The sequence below is a fragment of the Mixophyes fleayi genome, chromosome 4 (assembly GCF_038048845.1).
Source record: "Mixophyes fleayi isolate aMixFle1 chromosome 4, aMixFle1.hap1, whole genome shotgun sequence".
Lineage (NCBI taxonomy): Eukaryota > Metazoa > Chordata > Amphibia > Anura > Limnodynastidae > Mixophyes > Mixophyes fleayi.
This window is the reverse complement of record NC_134405.1, coordinates 90811281-90829590: the sequence shown is the minus strand read 5'-3', so window position 1 is coordinate 90829590 and position 18310 is coordinate 90811281. Positions and strand designations below refer to the sequence as shown.

General features: G+C 41.3%; 1 protein-coding gene across 1 annotated transcript in view; it reads left to right on the top strand.

Annotated features, from left to right (window-relative positions):
- Nucleotides 1–1117: 1117 nt before the first annotated feature.
- The window catches only part of SV2B (synaptic vesicle glycoprotein 2B), a 105512-nt gene continuing 88319 nt past the window's right edge, over nt 1118–18310 (top strand). Inside the window, exon 1 of the mRNA XM_075207722.1 lies at nt 1118–1203. The gene's annotated coding sequence lies outside the window, so the exon portion shown is untranslated. The remainder of the gene's footprint in view (nt 1204–18310) is intronic.

The following is an 18310-nucleotide window of genomic DNA, read 5'->3' as shown; positions in this document are numbered from 1 at the left end:
AAGAGGCTGGTTCACGTAGGTTTGAAGAAGCAGCGATACAGGATTTAACTTCCTCTTTTGACTTGCCATGGACTATCGCTTCGCACTATATTTGTAACTTTGCATTTGGCTGAGCTGAAACAAAACAGTCAATTTTTTCTGCTATGTGATGTGGTTGTGGTACGACTGGACCTTTTAAGGCCAAATTCAACCGCCAAAAAGCATGAAATTTCACAAAGCATATTCGAATATTCTGAACATTTCTCTAATCTCTATATAAAGTACAGAAAATAAAATATCAGAACACAAAACAAATTTCTCTTTGATCCATCTGCCCAGACCTATTTACTGTAGAAACATGTATACTCTAAAGATCTGCTATCGGTTTTTGAACAAATAAATTTACAATGTTATGATTTAAACGTTGCACAGATTTTTGGCTGGAAAGCTGCTGTAATACAAGAATATGTTATTATTCAGAGAATATAAACATTTATTCACTAATATCTGATATTTGCTTTCCAAGCAAAAAAAAAGTGATATAAGGCAAGCAGATACATTCCATCAGATTACTACTATATATTTCCTAATTTATTTTAATGAACGCAAATGTCTGGGTGCTATAGGCTACAACACCTTCTATTACACTATTTCTTCTTCTCCAGTTTTTATAAACGTCATTGACATCCCCATTTAAATGGTATAGAGTCAATTTAATTAATCTGTATCACTTGAGCAGTGAAAGTGTGAGGCTGATGACACTTTTTTGATAATTTTAAGCGTTGATGAGCCATAGTGTCATGAACAAGATACAGAAACTAACAGTCACCATTTACCAAGGTAGATGTGAGGAGGGAAGAGAGATGCACAATCCATATTTCAATATAACTTTTCCTCTCATTCCCTGCAAGAAGATTAAAAAAAAACCAAACCTTTGTTATTTTGCTTCGGTAACAACACATCTTGCTATATATATATTTTCCTCAGCTTGTTTCCTCTCCCTCAGTGCTTCCTATCATCTGTCGAGCTCCCTTTCTGTCAGTGTGGAGGCGGTGATGCTATAGGCTGACATATGGTCCTGTTCTGCTTCCACTGGGTTTCCCTCTGGTGCATCATTAGCATGCTCTACTAGGCAGGTCTGCATCACTGGAAAAAAGGAGATCCTGATTCAGCACACAACATTGCCTGAACTGAGCACACTACAACTACTTCAGCAGCTCACAGGTAAAACCCATTTATTGCATGTCTGACCTTATCATTAAGGCAGACAGCTCTTGCTGGCACTGTATGGGAGGTGTTGATTACTCGCTCATCATGTTAATATGTGATGAATTTAGTGCCTGCTCGTTATCCATGCCTGTTTGTGTGCAATTAGAGACACATCAGATATTGTATAACTGAAGGTGATGTCAAGAACATTAGATTTCCACATGTTATTGATGAGCAGAGTCTGAACCAAAAGCAATGATATCGGCAATATTTTGCTTGTGTGTAGAATTTTGTTAAAGGTGACCTTGTCATTACAACAGGGGTTTTGTGTATATACTGATCAATCCATAACTTTTCTCATTACTTGATAATTTGATCAACGTAAATGTGACAAGTAATAAAAATAATTTTCGTCATACATGTCATGTAGCATATGCCTAGATGTAGCTGTGCTGGTGCTGACTTGCATGCTCTGCTTACCTATATATATATATATATATATATATATATGTATATTTATATATATATGTATACATATATATATATTTATTTATGTATAGACACACCATGGAGATCACTTATGTCCGTGCTATCCAAGTATTTAAAGAAGAGAGATTCACATACAACACATACAATATTTAATAACTGTGGGCCTGATTCATTAAGGATCTTAACTTGAGAAACTTCTTATTTCAGTCTCCTGGACAAAACCATGTTTCAATGCAAGGGCTGCAAATTAGTATTCTGTTTTGCACATAAGTTAAATTCTGACTGTTTTTTCATGTAGCACACAAATATCAACTTTCAATTTCAGTGTACAAATAACCTATCAAGTATTTGTGATCTCATCTCATTTGTGATCTCATTAATTTGCGGCGAATAATCTACAAAAAATATATTGTGACAGTATAGACAAGTTGTCAGAGAGGTTCTGGTTCACGATTTTTTGTTTATTCAGGGCCGTATTTTTTTGAAACCTAAAGAAGATACATTGGAAGCAATGCAAACCATTTACCAAATCCAATACTATTAACCCTCCTAGACAAAAAGAAGGAAAAATATTTAAAATGAGACTAACAAAATGTACCACAAGCTAACTGTCATGCAATGTTTAGCAAAACAATGGTTTAAAAATGAACCATATTATGATTCAAATATAATTCATGTAGATATTGTGCTTGTTTTAAGTAAATAATTTCTTTAGCTCTTTTAGCAATCAAAAGCCAACCCACCACCCACCCCTTACATAATTTGACTGCTTGCAGTTTGATCTGGACAGATCTGAATTGTAGGAAGGCCCTAAAGTAACTCAACTGTTTCAGGCAGCAACATTTGGATGGCAAACATTTTATAAATTAGTATATAAGGTACATTTTTTGCGTTAGAGTCAATTACTGGATTCTGACTTGATGGAAGCTCTAACAAAGCTTCAGTGCTCAATACTAGTGTATACTACATTGATATAAAGAAGAATTGTAGTTAGTGTGAGGAATGAGAAAAACACCATTTCAGTACCCGCTTCAAGAAACAGAATAGCTGGAACACTTTTGATCTGCATACCTATCAACTCCGCTGCTTTTCTAGATTTTCAACCCAGAATTTCGGCATCTAAAATGGGAGTACCCTAACAGACCATGGGAGTGTCCTTGTCCAAAATGGCCATGGCATTGGTGAATGTGACCGTAGTTTAGGTGGATCACCTTTAAGAGCTTACTGCCTTCACTTAAAGGAGTCACAATAAATTAAAGGATGGGGGCATATAACTTTGAAAAGGGAGACCATTAAATTTGTTTTTTGGCTGTTGTACGTGTATTAGTGAGCTTTAAGCGGTTCCTTATTTAGTGTACATTAGGTGATTGCTCTAGGGTGGACATGGTTTAACTTTATGTTTATTATAATTATAATAATCATTATATAGCACCAATGTATTATACAGTTTATCCATCCATTCAGTCCTTTACCAGCTCATAATCTAACTTTCTTTAGCACATGTGCATGCACACACACCGCCACCACCAGTCTGAATTTAGTTAAAAGCCATTTGAACTACCAATAGGTTTTTGTGTCATAGGAGGAAACTAGGAGAAATTCATGTGTACATATCAAACACCACACAGATAGCACTCTGGTCACATTCTGGCCTTCTATGTTACTTCTTGACCCCCAGCTATCCTTCATTCACTCAGCAGAAAAAAATGGAATGGCTTTTGGCTTGAGGAGCAAACACAAGCAAGTAGCCCAGACTTTACTACCAGCATGCCACAACAGAAAAATAGAGGTGGTTTTATATAGCCAATGAGTAATATGAAATATTGTTACGTCAAAGAATTCTGACTACTATTCTTTTTTTTGTGACTTAAATACAATACAGAGAACACTCAAGTGACCTATGTACATGACAGAGAGCACTATAGGACCTATATACTGACAGAATTCTTGTGAACACTATACAATATCCAGAGCATTCTGATGGCCTCTACACAATATACAGAGCATTCTATGGACGTCTATACAACAAACAGATCATTCTAGAGACCTCTACAAAATACAGAGAACATTCTAGGGATCTCTGTACAAAACAGAGAACATTATAGGGACCTTTTTACAGAACACAGAACATTGTAATGACCTCTATACAACACAGAGGGCACTCTTGTGCCTTCCTGAAATGTATTTGTACAGCAAATAGGCATACTTTATTAAAAATCTAAGGGAGTTATAAGGGCAGACACAGGAGTATGATTTCCCTTTTGACATTTATTGTTTGATTTTTTTCACTATTTTTTATACTTACTTCATCCAGGAGAGCCTAGTTGAGTCAATATAGAATTATATAGGTCTCACCTGTTTATATCACTGCTTGAAGCAATACAAACTGATGCAAAAAACCCAATTACTGTTAGATCTTTGCATGCAATCAGATTTACAAAGTCCTTGTTGGTGTCACTGTTTATTCCTAGTTTATTTTCACAGTGTCTTTGCCATAGCACCTTACTGTTTCTGTATCAGAAAGCATCACATTTATGTTGATAATTAATGCTAATGTCAGTCTCCTGTCTGACACTGGTCAGGTCACTAGTTTTAATAAAGCTGGCCCATAAATAATAATAAAAAAATATATCTTTTAATACAGGCTACCATTCGGTCTCAACTTATGTTTTTCTAAAAGCTCCTTTTTAGGTCTTTGCCCATTTAAGATTTATTACAAAGAAAAAATATTTATTTCAGTATTATATCATGCACATATCATTACAATGAATGACATTAACTGGTAATTTACTTTTCTTTATTTGCTTCCGCTGCTTATGATACATTCTATCTGCTTTCTGTTGTGATATATTTTATGTCAGCAGTGCAGACATTAATATATTTTAGATATGTACCAAATCTTTTCACATATCATGACTATTTTTGCACCATACATTTATTTTACTACGAATGTAATTAAGTTTTATTATAAAAATGGGAGATAAAACATCATATTAATGGCTGGGCTGCACTTTTGGAGTCCAGTCATATAATGAATGTACTCTCAGTATACAGAGCTACAATAGTTTATATAGTATAATGTTTGTCAGTGATACTATGGTGTGAAGATACCAGGTTTTCTGGCCCAATTCTACCTACGTCACTCTGGCTGGTCACCCACGGGTACTTTCCTAGGCCAGGGAAGCATACCCAGTACCTTCTAAGGTTCTTATTAGTCACTCAGGCAAATACAGTTAGAAAGTAAAGCAGTACATTTATTGTAATGAAAACAATCACTAGATTATTATGTACACACAGTAAATAAATGACAGGCAGGTTTACCACATCATTTGTCCCTTTTCCCACTAGCTTAAGGAGCTACAGTCACCTGGATATCCTGACTTAAAGTCCCATGGAGTTCTTCTCTTAGTTGCAGCTGTAGTCCATTGGTAGAAAATAAAAAACTCAAAACCAGCTACACTGCACCTTCCATGAATCAAATCCCAGAATGAATATCACCTCCCCCTGGAGTGACTCCTTATATCTAGGGTCAAATTTCCACAGTGCTTTCCCCTACCTTTGCAAACCCCTGGGCCTGTCCTTGTTCAACATTGGTGAGTCCTGGACTAGGGGGGTTGGAGAGGGGAGTTGAGATGATCTGTACTTCTACAGAACCTCCCCTGCCAGATTGTAGACCAAACGTCTGCAGTAGTCTTGTGAGAACAATGGATAATAATTAGCCTTTTCCCCTCACCAGTGTCTTGCAACCTGATCTCTTACCATTACCATCCTGGATTCACTTTAACGACAATGAATAACAACCTCACTGCATCAACAATGTACAATAACCAGTATACATATTTACAATGAGCTACAATGTCCCCTTATCCACATGTGATTAGACACTGCAGTTGTACTCTGTTGTGCTAGGGAGCAAAAGCAAGGACTATAAAAAGTACTTGCTATAATCCACATTATGTGAGAAACGAGGGACAGGCTGGTTAAAGTGTTATTAAACTTGTTTCGTCACATATGGCATAGCAGGGTTTTAACACATTTGATTGCTTTATTCTGATAAAAATCACTGAAACTTACATTGTGGGCTATACTATTAAATATGTCACCATAGACACTAATAGACACTTTCTAACAATTTAAATATTGTATGAAGATGATGACGTTTTAGCACAATACAGTTTTAATAGAATTGCCCTAAAGAGTTAGCTAAATCAGGAATGTTACAGGGAAGGAAATTCCATGTATCTAACTTGCATAAAGTCTAATTGCAATCAAAACATATTATCCAAAATATACATGTATAATGTATAGCCTAAATCATCTGACATATGTTCCTTTTAGTCTCTGACTGACAGTTACAGATTTCCTTACCTCACTAACTTGGCGGCCAATAAGCAGACGGAGGATGCGCCTCGGCAGCTTCAGCTGTGTTTTAAACACAATCCAAATGCCAGGGGCCATCCTCAGCCTGCTTATTGATTGTCAGACCTGGCCAAGCGCTGTGTGGTCGAAAGCAAGCTTGGCCCCAAGAGTGCAAAATGTAATGACACATGGGGCAGATGTTTATACTGAAATGTAGGACTTTTAGAGGGGGGTTCCAAATGCTTGATTTCAGAACAAAGCAAATGAAACTTGTAAGCGACAAATATTTGAAGTCAAACTGCTTATTGTATGTAAGCCCTGGAGACTACCTAACACTGCTTCAGGGACTGAACACTACACATCCCTGTGTGTCCAAGGAGTCAGTAAATGTCGTCACAATTCGCCAATGAACTTGGTGCCAAGAGAGAGAAGACGAAGAAGCACAGGAGAGTGTGTCTATAGAGTTAGGTGCAACCATTGCTGGAACCCTCACCATATCCATAAGAGCCTATGAGCAACAGAGACCAGTTCAGGCATTACCACTGAGCCTACCAAAAGAGGAACAGTTGAGATCACTGTGAGAGTGAGTACATTGAGAAAAAGTGCTGCAGTGCAGAGTCAGGCAAAGACACATAGAGCACCCACAGCAAACAGAGACTGTAGGACATGAGAAGGGCCACACATCCCTTAGATTGTACATTTAGTGCAACAATAGCGTACACTATATTTTAACTGTATTAGCCTGGTACCCACAGGCCAGGCTAACCAGGAGAGCCTCATTGCTATTCAGCATTAGGCCGGTCATCTCTAGGTGCAAGGGCCTGTTGTTGAGTTGCACTGGGCTCTTGCACAATGTAAGGAGTAAAACCGAATGTTTCTCATCCAGTTTCACCATGTGGTTTGGCCTGAACCGCATGCAGTTTAGGGGTTTTCAAACCGCAACACATCAAATGCAGTTTGATTTGTCCGGTGGTAGTCAGCATATCGATGCTGACTACCCCGACAAGACTTACCCCGACCTGAGGACTCTGAAGGACTGCTTCCCGACCTTCACCGATGAAGACTCCTCTTCACACCGACTTCAGCCAATGATGATGAAGTAAGAAGGCAACTGCACTTGATGATGTCATAGACCATGCTGACGAGATTATCGCTGTTGTTAAGGGGGTAATGTAAGTATGCACCCATGTACAATGTAGAAGCCTTTGTAAACTACATTGTACATGGGTGAGTATTTACATTACTCCCTTAACAACTGCGATAATCATGTCGGCATTATCAATGATGTCATCAAGTGCAGCCACCTTCTTCTTTGTCATTGGCTGAAGTCGGTGTGAAGAGGAGTCGTCATCGGTGAAGGTCGGGAAGCAGCCCTTCGAAGTCCTCAGATCGGGGTAAGTAGTGTCGGGGTTCTCGGCATCGATATGCCGTACCCCACCTAATTTCTCAGCCTCCAAACCACAGAATAGTAAATACTGATATTTGTGACTGAAAACAGCATCCAATATGTGGTGATTTGCAAACCACACCAAAAACCACCTTTCAGTACACTTGCCACTAATGTGGTAGTAAGGTTTGGATTTATTACAACCTTGTCAAGACCATGCACCCATTACATTATACTGTGTGAAGTAAGTGCTCACTATTCTTCAGAAATATCCATCTCCCTGTCTCCAAATATGACAATAATTACTTAATAATCGTAACTTTACAGAGTTCTGCTTATTCTTCAAGCAAAAAGGTGGCATTGTGTTAAAATTATTAATTGCTGTTGGAACTGGATCAAATATAGATTTCAAACAAATAACTGCATATATTTAAATGATGAAAAAATTGTAGTCTATAAATATATTTGGCGATATACTAGCTCACATTTACAAATCAAAAACAGCTTGACTATATAAAACAAATGGACTTAAATACATTGTAATAGGCTTGTATTATTGTAGTTAAATACAACAAATTATCAAAGTAAATGAAAGTACACAAGATGGTCATAAAAAGTACTACATTTATTGCATTAAACTGTCTCTACAACACATTGCCCAGCTTAGAGAGTAGTATTTATAAAAATGCAAAACATGCCAGAGTGCAAAGCTTTTCTAATTGTGCAAATCTGCTTCTTCATCCGTGTAGTGCATTAGTACAATATGTTATATGTACCTACTTTTGTACCAGGTCTGACATGATGGAGATTCCACCCCCTTATAACTTTCTTTTCATTCTCTCCTCTAATATGCTGCTTGACCTCATTTAGATTAAATAAAGAGTTCACTGTTTTTATTATGTGTTACTTTTTTGTGTATAAAAATGTTCCTAGAAATTCATTTCCCTATATAAAAGCATTGAAAGTAGAGGCTTTAGTGCTTCCCACCACCTCTGAGGACACATAAAACTCATAAAACTCATTTTCTTGGGGAAAAAAATGCTCTAGGGCCTCTAAATAAACATGAATAAGTAAGATCATTTGTGCACCTTACTCGCTGAGCAACACCACGATTAGCCATCAGAAAATGCCAAGTTTTGCATCTTCCAGGCACTGATGTCTTGGCCTGCACCAAGTGGCTTCCCTGTAAAACCAGATAATTTGCATAAAAATAGACGAGAATGGCTGTGGGAGGTGCATATTTTACACCATTTGAAATTATCCTTAGCGCTTGTTCATACATTGCGCAGTACCAAAAATGTGGTGGATTTAAATGTGTTCCCAATATTTGAAAAGGAAGCCAAATCAAACTCAGGTAATTATAGACCAGTGAGCCTCACAGGTGGGTCAAATATTTGAAAGGTTTCCAAGGGATTATTATTATCTTTGACTTATAAGGCACCACAAAGGGTCCGCAGTGCCATACATTACATATACAGAAAGCAGAGAACCAAGACACAACATGATACAAAAATATATACAAACACAGGTAACAGGGTAACGCAAATCAGATTATTTCTGGGACAGATAGTGAAAGGGATGGTAGAAATCAGCGAGAAGAAGGCCGAAGCTTAAGAAAACAGGGAAAACAGGGCTAGCGAAGCAGGCCAAGAGGTACAGCGAGTGATGGAATAGTAGGAGGAGCACACAAGGAAAGAGGGCCCTGCTCATGAGAGCTTACATCCTAAAGTGAAGGGGGAGACACAAATAGGGTGGTACTAACTGGGGGAGAAAGCCAGGACAAGGAAGTTAGGAGGAGGACTGATAGACTTGAATAAAGAAAAGAGTCTTAAGGGCACGCATGAAGCCTTTGAGAGTAGATGCTAACCTGGAATGTGGAAGATCGTTCCACAGCAGGGGAGCAGCCCGGGTAAAGTCCTGAAGAAGAGAGTGAGAGGATGTGATCAGTGAAGTAGCGAGACGCCGGTCACAGGCAGAATGGAGGGGGCGGGTAGGAGTATAGGTAGAGATGAGATTGGAGATGTAGGGAGGGGAAGATTGACTAAGAACTTTAAGGTGAAGGTTAGGAGTTTAAATTTAATTCTGTAGGGTATGGGGAGCCAATGTAGTGACTGTTGGAGGGAGACTGCAGAGACAAAGCGGGGGGAGAGAAAAATGAGGCAGGCAGCAGCATTGAGGATAGACTTAAGAGGGTCAAGGCGAGAATCAGGTAGGCCAGAGAAAAGGAGGTTACAGTAGTCAAGGCGAGAGATAACAAGCGAGTGAACAAGGGTTTTCATAGCTTCCGTGGTGAGAAAGGGACGTATGTTGGATATATTCCAAAGGTGGAAGTTGCAGGATTTTGAGAGGGACAGAATGTGAGGCTTGAATGAGATGGAGGAATCAAGGATGACCCCAAGGCATCGGACTTGGGGGACAGAAACAAGGGTAGTGTTATTAACAGAAATAGAGAGGGGGGAGGTTGGAGATTCCTGGAAGGGGGGAAGACTATAAGCTTGGTCTTGGAAATATTGAGTTTAAGGAAGCGTTGGGACATCCAAGATGAGATGGCGAGAGACAGGAGGAGACAGGAGACAGAAGGGAAGGGGAGAGGTCAGGGGATGAAAGATACATTTGGGTATCATCAGCATAGAGGTGGTACTGGAGGCCAAAGGAGCAGATGAGGACACCAAGGGAGGAGGTGTAGAGGGGGCCTTGAGGAACGCCAACAGGTAGGGGAAGAGGGGGTGATGTAGAATCATGAGTAGAGACTGAGAAAGAGCGGTTGGTAAGGTAAGAGGAAAACCAGGAGAGGACAGTGTTACATAGGCCTATAGATTTGAGAGTTTGCAAAAGGAGTGCGTGGTCAACAGTATCGAAGGCAGCAGAGAGATCAAGAAGGATAAGAAGGAAGTAGTGTCTATTGAATTTAGCGAGGAGAAGGTCATTAGTGACCTTAGTGAGGACAGTTTCAGTGGAGTGGAGGGGGTGAAAACCAGATTGGAGCAGGTCAAGGAGTGAGTGAGAGGAGAGAAAGGAGGTGAGACGGTTGTAGACAACCCGTTCAAGAAGTTTGGAGGCAAAAGGAAGAAGCAAAGTAGGGCGGTAATTAGAGAGAGAGGCGAGATCAAGAGACGGTTTCTTGAGTATGGGGGAGACAAGAGCATGTTTAAAAGAGGAGGGTAAGATTCCAGAGGAGAGGGATAGGTTGAGGAGGTGTGCAAGGTGGGAGCAGGCTTCAAGAGAGAGGTAGCGGAGGAGGTGGGAGGGGATTGGGTCCTGTGTGCAAGTGGAGAGGGGAGAGGAAGAGAGAAGGGTATGGACTTCATCTGCAGATACCAGAGTGAAGGAAGAGAAGGAGGGTGAGCTAGTAGGAGGGGAGGGGAGAAAGGAGATAGCGGAAGCTAAGGAGGAAGAGAAGAGGGACACAGTGGACATGGTGGGGGGGGAGGGTGGGGTAAGAAGGGACTGCTGGGAGATATCATGACGTATAGACTCAATCTTGGAGGTGAATTGGCTAACAAAGTCGACAGCATAGAGCATGGGGGGGAGTGGGAGAGGGGGAGTGGAGAGGAGGGAGTTGAAGGTGGTAAAAAGCCTACGGGGGTTGGAGGATTGGGAAGAAATGAGAGTTTTAAAGAAAGATTGTTTAGAGAGCGATAGGGCCGAACTGTAAGAGGCAAGTATGAACTTGAAGTGGAGGAAGGCAGCATGAGTGCGTGACTTTCTCCAGAGCCGTTCTGCACTGCAGGTGCATTTTTGAAGATAGCGGGTAAGTTTAGTGTTCCACGGTTGCGGCGGGGACCGACGAAGCTTGACGGTGACAGCCGGGGCGACAGAGTCAAGTGCAGCGGTAAGAGTGCCATTGTAAAAGGAGACAGCCTTATCGGGGCAAGAAAGAGTGTTGATGGGGGAGAGGAGCGTGGCCAGGGAGGAGGAGAAACTGGTAGGACCAACTGTGTCAAGATTACGCCTGGTGAGAGTAACCTTGGGGGACGGGGACGATGAGAGGGGTGGAGAGATGTGCTAAAAGAGAGGAGATGGTGGTCCGAGAGAGGAAAAGGTGAATTAATGAGGCCAGAGACAGTACCGAGGTGTGAAAAAAACAGATCTAGGGAGTGCCCACTGCGGTGGGAGGGAGAGGAGGTCCATTGAGAGAGACCAAGGGAGGAGGTGAGGGAGAGAAGTTTGGAGGCAGCAGGGTCTGAGGGATTGTCTATAGGGATATTAAAGTCCCCCAAGATGAGGGAGGGAAGGTCAGAGGAGAGAAAGTGAGGGAGCCAGGTGGCAAAGTGATCAAGAAATTGGGAGACAGGACCAGGAGGACGGTAGATAACCGCAACACGGAGGTGGACTGGGTGGAATAGGTGGATAGAGTGTACCTCAAAGGAGGAAAAGGAGAGGGAGGGTTCAGGGGGAAGAACCCGAAAAGAACAGCAGGAGGAGAGAAGTATGCCAATGCTACCACCTTGCCATTCCCCAGGTCTGGGTGTGTGGGAGAAGGACAAGCCCCTGAAAGAGAGAGCAGCTGGAGAGGTAGTATCCTCAGTGGATAGCCATGTTTCAGTGATGGTAAGCAGGTTGAAGGATCTAGAGATAAAGAGATAATGGATAGAGGTCAATTTGCTACAGACTGATCTGGCATTCCAAAGACCACAGGATAGTGGAAGAGAGGGAAGAGGAGAGATGTGGATGAGATTGTTGGGGTTGCTCGTCTGCAAGGGTGAGTATGATATGGAGCGAGGGGAATGACAGGAAGAGAGGGTTGGAATTGGACGAGAAGCAGAAATAAGAGGGGAATTTGTCAGCAGAAAGGAGACGAGGGGCAGGAGAGCAAGAAGTAGTGGAGGAGTGGAAAAGGCAAATATATATTATTTAAAATAAACTGATAGCATGTCAAACTAATCTGACAATTTTCTATGAAGAAATGCATTCTGGATTTTGGTAATGTAGTTTATAATCTTTATAAATGGGGCACTTTAATTTTACACAAATGGTGCAATTGCTACCAGTCGTGTAGCATGTTATATTGTCATTTAATATTTAATATTGTTATATTGCTTAACCCTGACCCACTACAAATACCTCCCAACTGTTCTGATTTTTACAGGACAGTCCCGATTTTAAGTGACTGTCCCAACTGTCAGCAACTTTGTCCCAACTGCCTGGAAGTTGGGAAAAATGTCTCTGCTTTCCACAGTGAAATGCAGTGCACACTAGTTAAGGGGAGTAGTAGTAGGCCATGACAGAGTTGGCCGCCTCTGCCAGCTCCCTGATATAATATCTTATCATATATTCAAACAGTCACACAATATATCACCTCTATTTTGTCAGGAAACTGCTCCTGACCACCTTAACTTGTCACAAACCTCGCTCTGCGCCCTCGTGACTTGGAAGTTTACCATTAGGGAACACACAGGATTACAATCCCAATCTCAGATTTTGCTGGTCCCTTTTCCAACACAGGCACACACTTTCACACCTCTCCACAACTGCCACCAGCTACGTATAAGGCCCGCAGCAAACCTATGATTTAATTACCCAATTGCGCACTCTCTGTGCTCTGGTAGCTAAAAGAGTTAACACTTCCCACACTGGTATTAAAGGGTTAACACAGCCAAGTACTAAACCTCTTCTAAACGGGCAGTGAATTAGTTTAGAGCTATAACGACAGCACTTTTAGTTTCAATACACAAAAAGTGCAATGCTTACAGATTATAAAAACAGTTAATGAAAGATAACAAAATATACAGCAAGAAAGATAAAATAACAAGGACAGAGTTTCAGAGTATAAACTTACATACAAGTTGTATAATCTGCACCAACGGAAATTGGCTCGGAAGATGGACAGCTTATCAATGTTGATTGATTTCCCAAAATTAGAACACTTTCTTGCAAGTGGTTTCATCTTTTTAAAGATACTTTGTCACCTTTCCCCTCCTCCAGTGGTTGTGGTCTCCAGTGGAGGCCTGTGACACATTGTACAACCACAGTTACATTCCCTGTTTAATACCCAATGCTAAAAGGTACCATATCTTCCTAGGGAGTGTCACACAGACCCAATTTTATTATCAATAAATCCAATACAAATTTACCAATTTATAGATACCAAACACAGATAGGTCCAGGGAATCTGTTGAGCTGAAACTCATTTCCTCACTTTCCCTGCATGATAGACAACTTTATTTGACCTATGGGCTGTCCTCCATCATTCTATTTATGAATATGTGGTTGACCACTAACTATATTAATTTTGAGTTACATTTGAATTATGTAACTATGTAATTATATAATGATGTAGCTGAATTATATTTATCTCTATAAAATATAGCAAGCCACCATATGGTCTCCTGCTAGGAGTGGCTCCTTAATGTCCCTCCTTTGTCAGGATGAAGCTCACTCCAGGGGGGCTTTGAAGCTACACAGCTTCCCCTAAAGATTACACTGTTATCTTGTAACAAAGGGGTGGGCAGAGCCACAGAATAAACATAAGTACTGGCCTCACATATTACACATTAGCTTACAGAGAAACTTAAATTATGAATGGATTCATTGGATATACACTATTTACAATGCAGTAATGATTACACGTTATTCCCCACAATTATGTTGTTTGCTAATCCTTATAACTGTAATTCCTTCCTGTTCCCTACAGGATGGCTTAGAACTTCAGAAGTGGGCATACCCCTACATTGCGTGACTAATATGTGGAATTACCACAAACCTTTGTGTTTGAGCGGCGATCCAGTTGTCCCAATATGCCATTGATTTGTTTATGTATTGTTACGTCCGTGTATATCATATGCAATAAAGTCTCTTCAATGCGATAGCTATGGTTCCAAAGCACAAAGGTATTATTTCACAAAATAGATTACAGGGCAAAGTTTGGCATGCATATGCTTCTGCTGTTAGCACTAGCACAAGTTGCTATCAGAACACTCTGGTTTCTAAAGCCAGAGGTGAACAATTTATACACTGTACAATTGTAAAAAGCAGTGACATCACAAAGATACACAGTTTCAATCTTAAGGTTGACATTCATAGGTCGATGGGTCATGACCTTCCAAGAACTCGTTGTGCCATTGGTTAATTCCTCTGGTCATTGTTCCATGAAGTGGCCAGGTGTCCTTTCTCAGGCTCCCGCCTCTAAACCTGTATAAATTGGTTTTTTTATGACATCTCTGGACTTGCTATTTGGTGTAAGAAAAGTGAAACTATTTATAACTAGCGCTCATACAATTGCAAACAAAATTATATCAAACTCGATGTTATTTAAATGTTGGGAACATTAATTAGCCTCTTTACCATTTTATATTTTTATATTAAAAGATAGAAAATATTTTAAACATATTTAAATGTTGCTATGATAATAATTACGTTGTGCTTCAATCACATCGCAACTGATTGTAGTGTACAGAAATTATTGATTATCACCTTCGTCCAATTATTAAACTATATACAGTCATGGCCAAAAGTTTTGAGAATGACACAAGTATTGGTTTTCACAAAGTTTGCTTTTTCATTGTTTTTGGACCTTTTTATCAGATGTTGCTATGGTATACTGAAGTAAAATTACAAGCATTTCATACGTGTCAAAGGCTTATTGACAATTACTTTAAGTTCATGCAAAGAGTCCATATTTACAGTATTGACCCTTCTTTTTGAAGACCTCTGCAATTCGCCCTGGCATGCTGTCAATCAACATCTGGACCACATACTGACTGACGACTGCCCATGTTTGCCTAATCAATGTTTGGAGTTTGTCAGAATTTGTGGTTGTTACGATTTTGATGCCTTAGTCAGTATTAGCACAGGCTTACCTAGGGAGCGGAGTCTAACGGCCTTCCGGTCTTCACCAAGAACCACCGCAAGGTAGTGTGGACTTAGCTGCCGAAGAACCGCAGGTCGCGGCCCCCAGATTAGCCTACTGACGTAAGGGAGAAAGTTCTAAGTGATGGCAGGCAGACAAGAAAATAGACAATGCGGTGCAAGTACAGGCACTAACCGTTAATTCTAGGCGTTGTAGGTCTGGAACAGTAACCGATAGATGCACGGAGGCAATGGGTGCGTGGCAGGATTTGAGTCCAGAGAATAGTTGGTAACACAGCCGAGTCGGTACACAGAAGGTATCAGGTATACGGTGCCAGAGGGAGATCCAGAGAATAGTTGGTAACACAGTCGGGTCGGTACACAGAAGGTATCAGGTATACGGTGCCAGAGGGAGATCCAGAGAATAGTTGGTAACACAGCCGAGTCGGTACACAGAAGATAGTCCAGTTGCGTAGTGCCAGGGATAAGCCAAAGAATAGTCAGGTCACAGCCAGGTAGGTACACAGGAGTAGGAGGAATAGAGGGGTTCACAGGGATCAGGTTCACAGGAGTCAGGACACAGGAACTGTAGCCCGGAACAGGAAACACATTGCTCTGACACAGGCAGCGTGTCAGAGCAGGGGAGATATAGGAGTTTGAATTCCCCGCCCAGGAGTCACATGATCAGCAGCAGAGAGAACCCGGAAGTGCGGCAGCGCTAACAGAAGAAGCGCTGAACAGATCGGACACCGCTGTCAGCTCCTGCTGACAGCGCAGCGGAACGGGAACAAGGTAAGTTCCTAACAGTACCCCCCCCTTCAGGGGTGGCCTCCGGACAACCTATAAGGCTTTAGAGGGAACTTGGTATGGAATTTCTTCAACAAACTCGGAGCATGAAGGTCTCGTGCAGGAATCCAAGAACGCTCTTCAGGACCGTAACCTTTGCAGTCAACCAGGAACTGCAAGGAACCTCTGGAAATCCGAGAATCTAGAATCTCCTTCACCTCAAATTCCTGATCTGGTGCAGAAACAGCAGCAGGAGGTCTTCTTGAAGAGACGAATTTGTTAACAACAAGTGGTTTGAGAAGGGAAATGTGGAAGACATTGGGAATCCTCAAGGTAGGGGGTAATTTTAATCTAAAGGCCACCGGATTAATGACCTCAATGATCTTGAAGGGACCGATAAATCGGGGAGCGAATTTCCAAGAAGGAACCAACAAGCAAAGATTCTTCGTAAACAACCACACTTTGTCACCAGGAGTAAGTAGTGGAGACTGTCTTCTTCTCTTGTCAAATGCTCTTTTACTGATGGCAGAGGTGTGAAATAATTTGCGTTTGATAAGATCCCACCTAGACGAGAAGTCCGATAGAAGGGAATCCACTGCAGGAACCCCAGAAGCGGTTAACTCTTTGAAGGGTGGAACTTTAGGATGAAATCCCTGAAGAGCAAAAAAGGGAGAAGTGGAGGTAGAGTCGTGTGAATTATTATTGTGGGCGAATTCTGCCCAAGGTAATAAATCAACCCAATCATCATGTTTAGCTGAAATGAAACATCTGAGGAATTTCTCTAATTCTTGATTCGTCCTTTCAGTGAGACCATTACTTTGCGGATGATATGCAGAAGAGAAATTTAACTTAATTCCACAAAGACGAGAAAAGGCCCTCCAAAATCTTGCCACGAACTGAGTTCCTCGATCAGAAATGATAATATCTGGACAGCCATGTAGTCGGAAAATTTCTTTAATGAAGAGTTGAGCCAGAATAGAAGCAGAAGGGAGACCTTTTAATGCCACAAAATGAGCGGCTCGGGAAAGGCGATCAGTGACCACCCACACTACTGAGAACCCTCTGGAGGAGGGTAAATCTGTGATAAAATCCATGGAGAGATGACTCCAAGGTCGATCCGGAATTGGCAGAGGCTGCAGCAGACCGTATGGAGCTTGACGAGGAACTTTATTTTGAGCACAAGTGGAACACGCCGTCACAAACTGTCGAACGTCCGAACGGATAGCCGGCCACCAATAACTACGGGAGATAAATTCCAAGGTCTTCTTTATACCGGCATGACCAGAAAAACGGGAGGCATGAGCCCATTTAAGGAGTTTAATTTGTAGATGTGGAGGAACCAAAGTCTTCCCGTGAGGAATGATCAACCGAGTAGGAGTAGTAGCCAAAATACATTCTGGATCTAGAATAGACCTAACACTCTCTTCTTCGGTATCCATAGAATCAAAGGAACGAGAGAGAGCATCAGCCTTCTTGTTCTTGGACCCTGGTCTGAAGGTAATGATCATATTGAATCGTGAAAAAAATAAAGACCATCTGGCCTGACGGGGATTGAGGCAGGATGCAGTTTGTAAATAAAGCAGGTTCTTGTGATCCGTAAAAATAGTAACAGGAAATCTGGCTCCCTCCAAATGATGTCTCCAAGCCTCCAAGGCCAATTTGATAGCAAGTAGTTCTCTGTCTCCAATGCCGTAGTTTTTTTCGGTGGGTGAGAATTTACGAGAAAAGAAGCCACAGGGAGAAAACTTTCCAGTAGAATTCTTCTGAGACAAAATAGCTCCCACTCCAGTGGAGGATGCGTCAACTTCGAGAAAAAAGGGGAAGGAAGAATCTGGCTGTTGAAGAATAGGTGCCGATATGAAGGCTTCTTTAAGATACTTGAAGGCCTCTACCGCCTCTGGTGGCCAGGTCTTAGCGTTGGCAGATTTCTTGGTCAGGGAAGTGATGGGTGCAATAACAGACGAAAACCCTTTGATAAAGTGGCGGTAATAATTAGAAAACCCAATAAAACGCTGGGTGGCCTTAAGTCCAACCGGTTGGGGCCAATCAGAAATCGCCTTTAATTTCTCAGGGTCCATACGTAATCCGGAGCCAGAAACCACGTGACCAAGAAAAGGAAGATGCATTTTTTCAAAGACACACTTGTCCACATTACAGTACAGATGATGCGACCGAAGGCGTTGAAGAATCAAGGAGACATGATGGCGATGAGTAATAATATCAGGTGAAAAAATAAGAATATCGTCTAGGTAGATGACAACAAATTGATACAGGAAATCCTGAAAAACTTCGTTAATGAAATTTTGAAAAACT